The sequence below is a fragment of the Podarcis erhardii genome (assembly GCF_964252035.2).
Source record: "Podarcis erhardii genome assembly, chromosome: 7".
NCBI classification, from domain to species: Eukaryota; Metazoa; Chordata; class Lepidosauria; order Squamata; family Lacertidae; genus Podarcis; species Podarcis erhardii.
Genome location: NC_138511.1, coordinates 74,513,563 through 74,521,195, shown reverse-complemented (window position 1 = coordinate 74,521,195; position 7,633 = coordinate 74,513,563).

Here is a 7,633-nt window from a genome sequence, read left to right as displayed (position 1 = left end):
AACAGACCCAGAGGAAGAAGGTTTCTTTCTTTAGCCCTTAGGACTCTTCTCAGTATTTTGTTCCATATGTTAGCAAAGCCACTTACATAAAGCAGATAGAGTCCAGAGATAAATCCTGGTAACACCTTACTGAACAAACTGGACAAAATATATAATTTGAGGAGAAAGGTACATAAAGGATTTCTCTTTTAGGACAGGTTTCGTACTCAACAAGGGTAGATTCAACTTAATACTCACATGAAAGTTCCCTCAGGGCTACACAGCCACTCAGAGAAAATGCTATCTCACTAATTGGGATTGATTTGGGATTCTGTCAAATTGGGTTGAAGCACATAAGTCCATCTGGGTCAAAATGGGGGATGGGCTTCAAAAGGAGCGGCAGTATGGTGGTGAGGAGAGTGGGTGAAATTCCTCCTGAAACTCAGTAATGACGGATAAAGGATCAGCTCATCAGAGAGCAGATGGGGAACCATCACAGAAAAGGCCCCGTCACAAGTCAATGCCAATCAGGCAGACCCTAGTGGTGGCATGATCAAGAAGACCTCTCCTACCAAGTGTATCTCTCCCACTTGCTCCCTCTGATGCAGGTGCAGAATGCCTTTTATTGATTTTTGCCATCCATCCCAAGGCTATAGCTCAGTCCCTCGACAGGAGAGCTCCGTAACTTGTGACCACCCATAAAGCATCCTGCATATGCACGCTGTCTGCATGTAATTCTGCAGAAGCCCAACATTTTCCCTTAAAATAAATTCCTTTCAATGAAATCATTGTGTGACCTTTTATTTCAGAGTCGGTGAAGGATGTGCCATTAAGCGTTTAACAGCTGGTCAATTGCTGGTTCCTGGGAAAGCATTACTGCCTTTTGTGAGGCTGATAAACCTTACTTTCCCTTTCCCCGCACCCAGCAATCCAAACAAAGTTTTCTGTTTTTGACTATGTATGTTTGATCTGTGCCAGATCAGCTAAAATGGTATTTGCTGAAAGGGGCTGGGAATAGAGCAGGGGTCAGCAAACTTTTTCAGCAGAGGGCTGGTTCACTGTCCCTCAGACCTTGTGGGGGGCCGGACTATATTTTTTGGGGGGGAATGAACGAATTCCTATGCCCCACAAATAACCCAGAGATGCATTTTAAATAAAAGGGCACATTCTACTCATGTAAGAACACACTGATTCCCGGACTGTCCATGGGCCGGATTGAGAAGGCGATTGGGCCGGATCCAGTCCCTGGGCCTTAGTTTGCTACCCATGGAATAGAGAGCTGCTGGGCCTGGGAGTTGGAGGAGAAATTCTCGAAAGGCTGTCCTCTCCCCAGCACTGGCCCAAGACATTTGGCACCTGAAGTGAACCAAAAATGGCACCTTCCCCACCCAACCAGGGAAGAAGGGGTGAGTGAAGATCTGCATCAGGAACAAGGGGAGTATAAAGAGTATACATTGGAAACAAGGAGGGAATGAATGAAGGAGTTTCTTATTTTTCCAGCCTCAAGTTTATAACAGTTTGCAATTTAAAAAACAAACAAACCCTCGTGAAAGTTCAGCAGCATTTTACTGCAATTTTCTCGTACACATAGAATCATAGAATCTTAGAGTTGCAAGGGACCCCAACGGTCATCTAGCCCAACCCCCTGCAATGCAGGAATCTCAGCTAAAGCATCCATGAGAGATGGCCATCCAACCTCTGTTTAAAAACCTTCAAGGAAGGAGAGTCCACCACCTCTCGTGGGAGTCTGTTCCACTGCTGAACAGCTCTTACTGTCAGAATGTTTTCCCGCATGTTTAGTCAGAATACCTTTCTTGCAGCTCGAAGCCATTGGTTCAAATTTTACGCTCCAGAGCAGGAGAAAACAAGCATGCTCCCGCCTCCATGTGACAGCCCTGAATATATTTGAAGATGGCTATTGTATTTCCTCTCAGTCTCCTTTTTTTCCAGGCTAAACATACCCAGTTCCTTTATAGCACTTCAGTTCCTGTCTATACACTCTGCCACAGTAGAATATCATTATTGCAGATTCCTTAAGTAGAAAGAGTTTGCCCATGTGGAGGTAATGTGCCTGAAGATTTACCCCACTACTTACTGGTTTGCCCAATCAATGAGAAGAGCAGCATAGCTCAAAGATTTAAATCTCCCAGTTAGGAGATTGATTGGGTGTTTGATCCTGTCAAATCAAAAGCTTAGACAGGAATGGCAATGTTTCAGAGAATATATGGATAAACACTGCTCCAAAAAGAACATGCTAGGAGTAAAGTGAAATAGAACTCACTAACAAATTATATTATAAAGCGAATAAAACACAATAACTCAAAAGACTGCAATGTTTTGTATCAAATTTATATGGAAGTCGAGATGGAGTGGAGGGAAGTCATGGGTGTGTTGGTGGGTAGTCACGGGAGTGGATATGATCTTTGTTTGTGTAAATAGCAGTTTATTTTTTGTTTGTCTATGTATTTCTTCTTTTTTATATTTGTATCTTCAAAATTCAATAAATAATATAAAATCTAAGAAAGAAAGAAAGAAAGAAAGAAAGAAAGAAAGAGCCCTGGTGGGGATGATAAGATAAATTCTTCAGAGGAGCAAACTCTTACCTGATAGATCATCTGGTTTTAATCATTATTTTACCTGTATAATGTATTTCATCCTGTTTTTATTATTATGTATTTTATCTTTTGTAATGACTTTGGCTATACATACAAATAAATAATATTCGGAGTAATTCACACCAAACACTAAATACAGTAAGAGCAGATTAAGAAGAAGAAGAAGAAGAGTTTGGATTTGATATCCCGCCTTTCACTCCCTTTAAGGAGTCTCAAAGCGGCTAACATTCTCCTTTCCCTTCCTCCCCCACAACAAACACTCTGTGAGGTGAGTGGGGCTGAGAGACTTCACAGAAGTGTGACTGGCCCAAGGTCACCCAGCAGCTGCATGTGGAAGAGCGGAGACGCGAACCCGGTTCCCCAGATTAGGAGACTACCGCTCTTAACCACTACACCACACTGGCTCCTGAGATTAAAAGCCTGCTACTCTCCCTGTCTGTTCCTGCAACTATTTCACCTAGTTTCATATACATTGAAACACCACCACAAGTATAGCCCTTAGGATTATGATTGTCTCTAACTCTGAGCTCAGGGTCACACTTATACTGCAAATTTGGTCCCTCAAAGGGAATCTAATATTGCTACCAATCATTTTTGACCTTTCACAAATTGCCAAACAATAAAACCTATTTTGCATGTCCTAGCTATGTAAGCTACTAAGTTTTGTGTGGCAATTTGAATATTAAGTTCTAGGAGAAACCAAATATTGACCAGACAGCATAACTTAGATAAGAGCCTGCTGAAGATAAGAACCAGCTGGATCAGACAAATGGCCAAATTTCCTCCAAATTTCCTGCTTATAACCACAATGAGGGCTATAGAATATAGATTTTGCATATTCACATACTAGGTCTGATGATTATGTGACCGTGTTATCAGTATTTCCTGCTTAGAAAGTGATATTGCCCTTTTCCCTGCCCCCTTAAAGCATTGGCTGGGCTACTAAAGAGTAAGCTGCTATATAAGCCCAGCTACTTTGAGTGCTGAACTAACCAGATGCCTTCAGAAAGTAAGCATGGTCATTGCCTGTTTTTGTTGACTTGGTGATGCTTTGATATGTGGACAGGTAAGTAACCTGCATGCCGGGATCTCCTTGGTGAGGGCCGTAGCTCAGTGATGGAGCATTTTACCTTGCAAGTAGAAGGCCACAGGTTCAATCGCCAGCATCTTCAGGTAGGGTTGGGGGAGACTCCTTCCTGAAACCCTGGAGAGCTGCTGTCGGTCAGTGAAGACAATATTGAGCAAGATGAACCAATGGTCTGACTTAGTATAAGGCAGCTTCCTATGGTCTGCAGAAAAGCCATTTGGAATATAAGCAATCCAACTATACAAGCTGTGGATGCCTTTCAGATGTTCTGGACTGTAAACACATCTGGGGAAAACTGTAGTCCAAAACACCTGGAAGACACCAGATTGGCAAATGATGAGTAGGGAGTTTCCTTTACTTACAGGAGAAAGAGATTTAGATTAGTCTCAGAGAGTCAGGTACAGGAATTTTGGGAAAAACATGGTAAAGACCCAGAGTTTCAAAGCTCGGGTAGAGGTTCTAGAACCCCTTATGAAATGCAAAGAGATGAATTGGAAAAGACTGAAAGAGCAGGGCAAAAAAAGCAAATCTTTTTTTAAACGAATCAGATAATGGCAAATCTTAAATTATTAACCTGGAATGTTAACGGCCTTAACAACAATATAAAAAGGAATAGGGTGTGGCATGAAGTTTTAAAACAGAATTTGGATATAATTTGCTTACAGGAGACCCATGTTGCAAGAAAACATGAGAAAATTTTGAGTAATAAGAGGTTAGGGAGCCATTTCATTGCATCAGATGTTTCCAAAAAATGTGGAATTGTTTTGCACATAAAACCTGCACTTGAACCACAACTAATTCAAAAGGATGAGAAAGGGAGAAAATTAATGGTACAAATTAAAGTTGAAGGAGAAAAAATAATTCTAGTAGGGATATATGCACCAAATGAAAATAAATCAACAAAATTTCAGGATCTAGAAACAGAATTGTTAGAATTTGCAGACGATGAGTTAAAGATCTGTAACAGAACATTTCTGTTCCTTATTGATATCGGTATCATGTTGGTCTGTCAAGTACTGTTAGTTGCCCCCATGTATCAGAAGCCCAACTGGCTTCAGTTAGAAGTTGGACATTTATTCCCATGCTGTGGAATTCTCTTGCAGCAGACATTTGTCTGGGATTCTTGATGTTATTTTTCAGATGTGTCTTGAATATCCTTTTATGCCAACAAGACTTTATCCATTTAAAAAATAATAATAATGATTTCAGTCATTTCTGATTATCATCTGTAGGCTCAGCCACCCATCCACTTTCCCTGAGGGAAAACCTGTGGTTTAGCACTGAATCAGAGCCAACAGCAATCCGGTATTTTGCAGATTGACATATGCTCCAAGTTAGTGTTAAACAATGGGTTTTCTCAGGGAAAAGTTGTGAGACAAAGGCAAAACTGATCAGACGTCTCATGCAACCATAGTTTGAAAGACATTGAGAAAGATGGTTACAATTTGCTGAGCCAGGTAAAAGGGGCTGTGGGAGCCACGATTCATATATGTTGCCATGTAGACTCTAGAAGGCATGTTGTAGATGTTCAAGAGACAAATGATCAGATCGGAGGATGGGAATTTACCTTGGATCTACAGATTACTTGAACTACTTTCTTCTGCTGTTTTTTTTAGCCATGGCAATGAGACTGCTGCTGCCTTGGATCTGGCTGGCGCTCCTATTCAGTGAGTTTGGTGCTAATCGGTAACCTGCAGGTTGGCCCTACAAGCGAGACATTACTTGCACATTTGTCACTGTGGGGCAAATGCAGATGCTCACAGCCTGGCAAAACTTTCCTTGACCCAGAATTCCATTTTGTGTCTATGGCTATCTGGCACCCAGCCCAATGTATTGTTGGCTGAGTTAACACATGCCCAGTCCCTACCATTGTGGGGAACCCATGGCCGATGTTGTTGGACTCCATCTCCCATCGTCCCCAGACATCAAAGATAATGGTCAGCGATGATGGGACCTGGAGTCCAACCACATCTGGAGGGCACTGATTCTGAATGTCTAAAGTCAAAGATTTACAGAATGCAACTTACAAAAGGCAAGCCTGTCTATTTTTCTCAGCTCAGCTAATACTCTGCTAACAACCTAAAATCTTAATATATGAACAAAGGAGCAGTTCTTCTTTCTCTCCATTCTCTCCACACTGTTCGGACCTCAAACACTGAAGCCTTTATTCATAGATTCAGTTGCTGTTCTCAGTGACTGCACCCCAGTCTACGGTAGCACCTTCCCCAGAGAGTCCCGCCTGGCCCCTGCCTTGTATTCTTTCTAGAGCCAGCAGCACCTTCATCTTTTTAAAATTCCACCTGGCTTTTAATGGCTTTGGGGCTTGAAAAGTTTTGAAGGCATGTTTGTATTTAACCCTATTGCTTACATACCCTATTTGCTGTGTTGCACTTTACGTTATTGTTTATTTAATCATCATATTTTAAACTATTATTTGGTAAGGTACCTAGAGAACGTTTGTTATGGGGTAGCTGAGAAATACCTTTGATTCATTAATTCAAAGTTTTATTTATTCTTTTCCTTTTTTTGAAAAAAATAATACGTGATCTGTTCATATAGTACATAAGTCAAATTTGCCGATATAGCTAGGGTAGGGGTAGGGGCTGTACTGTTGCTCATTCACCCTAACAGATCCCCCACCCCCTCACCAATTCCATTCCTTAACACCTGGTCAAACTCTGTTTCCTTTACACCCAGCCATTCCCATTCCTCCTCCCTATGCACCTTATCAAGCCCTTCTCCTCCTGCTTTTACAACTCCACCACCTTTCTAACTCTGCACTCTCACTGACCTTGCTACTGCCCCTTACAGCTTGCCCAAACGCAGTGCCTTCTTCCACTCAGAGCTCACCTGAACTATGTCCCCTCCCATTAGACATCCCACCCAGCTGCCAGGGCCATTTCATACTTAACTGCAGAGGGTGAGGACAAGGGAAGCCATGGGCAGCAGTGGAAGAGCAGGACTGTTGCTGGTGAGCTGCCTGCCCAGCCCTGCCTGTTCCTCAGTGCCTCACCCAGGACACATGCCCACATCCATTTCCCTCCTCCTTGGCTTCTGAAGCTGCTGAGGCTGAAGTGGGCAAGATAGTCACAGGGAGCTGTCTTAGTCTGTCCTCATTGTTCCTCTGCAGTTTTGCCTGGACTGCCTGCTCTGCCTCCATCTCTGTTTGCTTGGGCTCCCCACTGTCAGCTTCAGCCATGCACACATGCAGCCATCTTCCTAGGCCACCCATTCATTCACTTGGACCACCTGCATTCCTGCATCTGCACTCCAACACTCTTGTTCTGTTCAGTGGTGGAGCTTCAAGCTCTGGCAGGGAGGGGAGGGTCTGAGAGCAGGTGGGGGCGTGGCTGGCATGCATCCTGGGGGTGTGGTGCATGTCCCAGGGTCATGACGCCCAGTATGGGGGGGGGGCCCAGCTGTGATGGCACCCTACCAGGATTGTGCCGCCAGGAGCGGTGCGCTTCCCCCGCACCCCTGTTCCTCCACCAGTGGTTCTGCTATCATGCTGCAAAATGCTGATCAGTAATTGTGAGGGAATGGGAAAGGAAGGTGTGGCATGTAGATGACCATATCTTGGTTCAATACTTCTAGGAGGAGTTGAACAAAGAGAGAAAAAAATTACCAGGTGCTCTTTCAACTGTGTTTGCTTGGAACAACAGTGTTTGCTTGGAGCATGCATACGAAAGCTAATACCAATAACAAACTTAGTTGGTCTCTAAGGTGCTACTGGAAGGAATTTTTTTATTTTGTTTCGACTATGGCAGACCAACTCAGCTACCAACCTCTAACTGCTTGGAACATGACAGCCTGGGTAACAAAGTCTCACTAGAAGCCTCTCCAGGCTACAATCAAAACTTCCTTCTGGGATGCAGGCTATCATAGGAAAAGCTGGATATTTTTAAGGGAGGGTTCATAATGTATTAACAGATGAATAATCATTTGTTCCTCA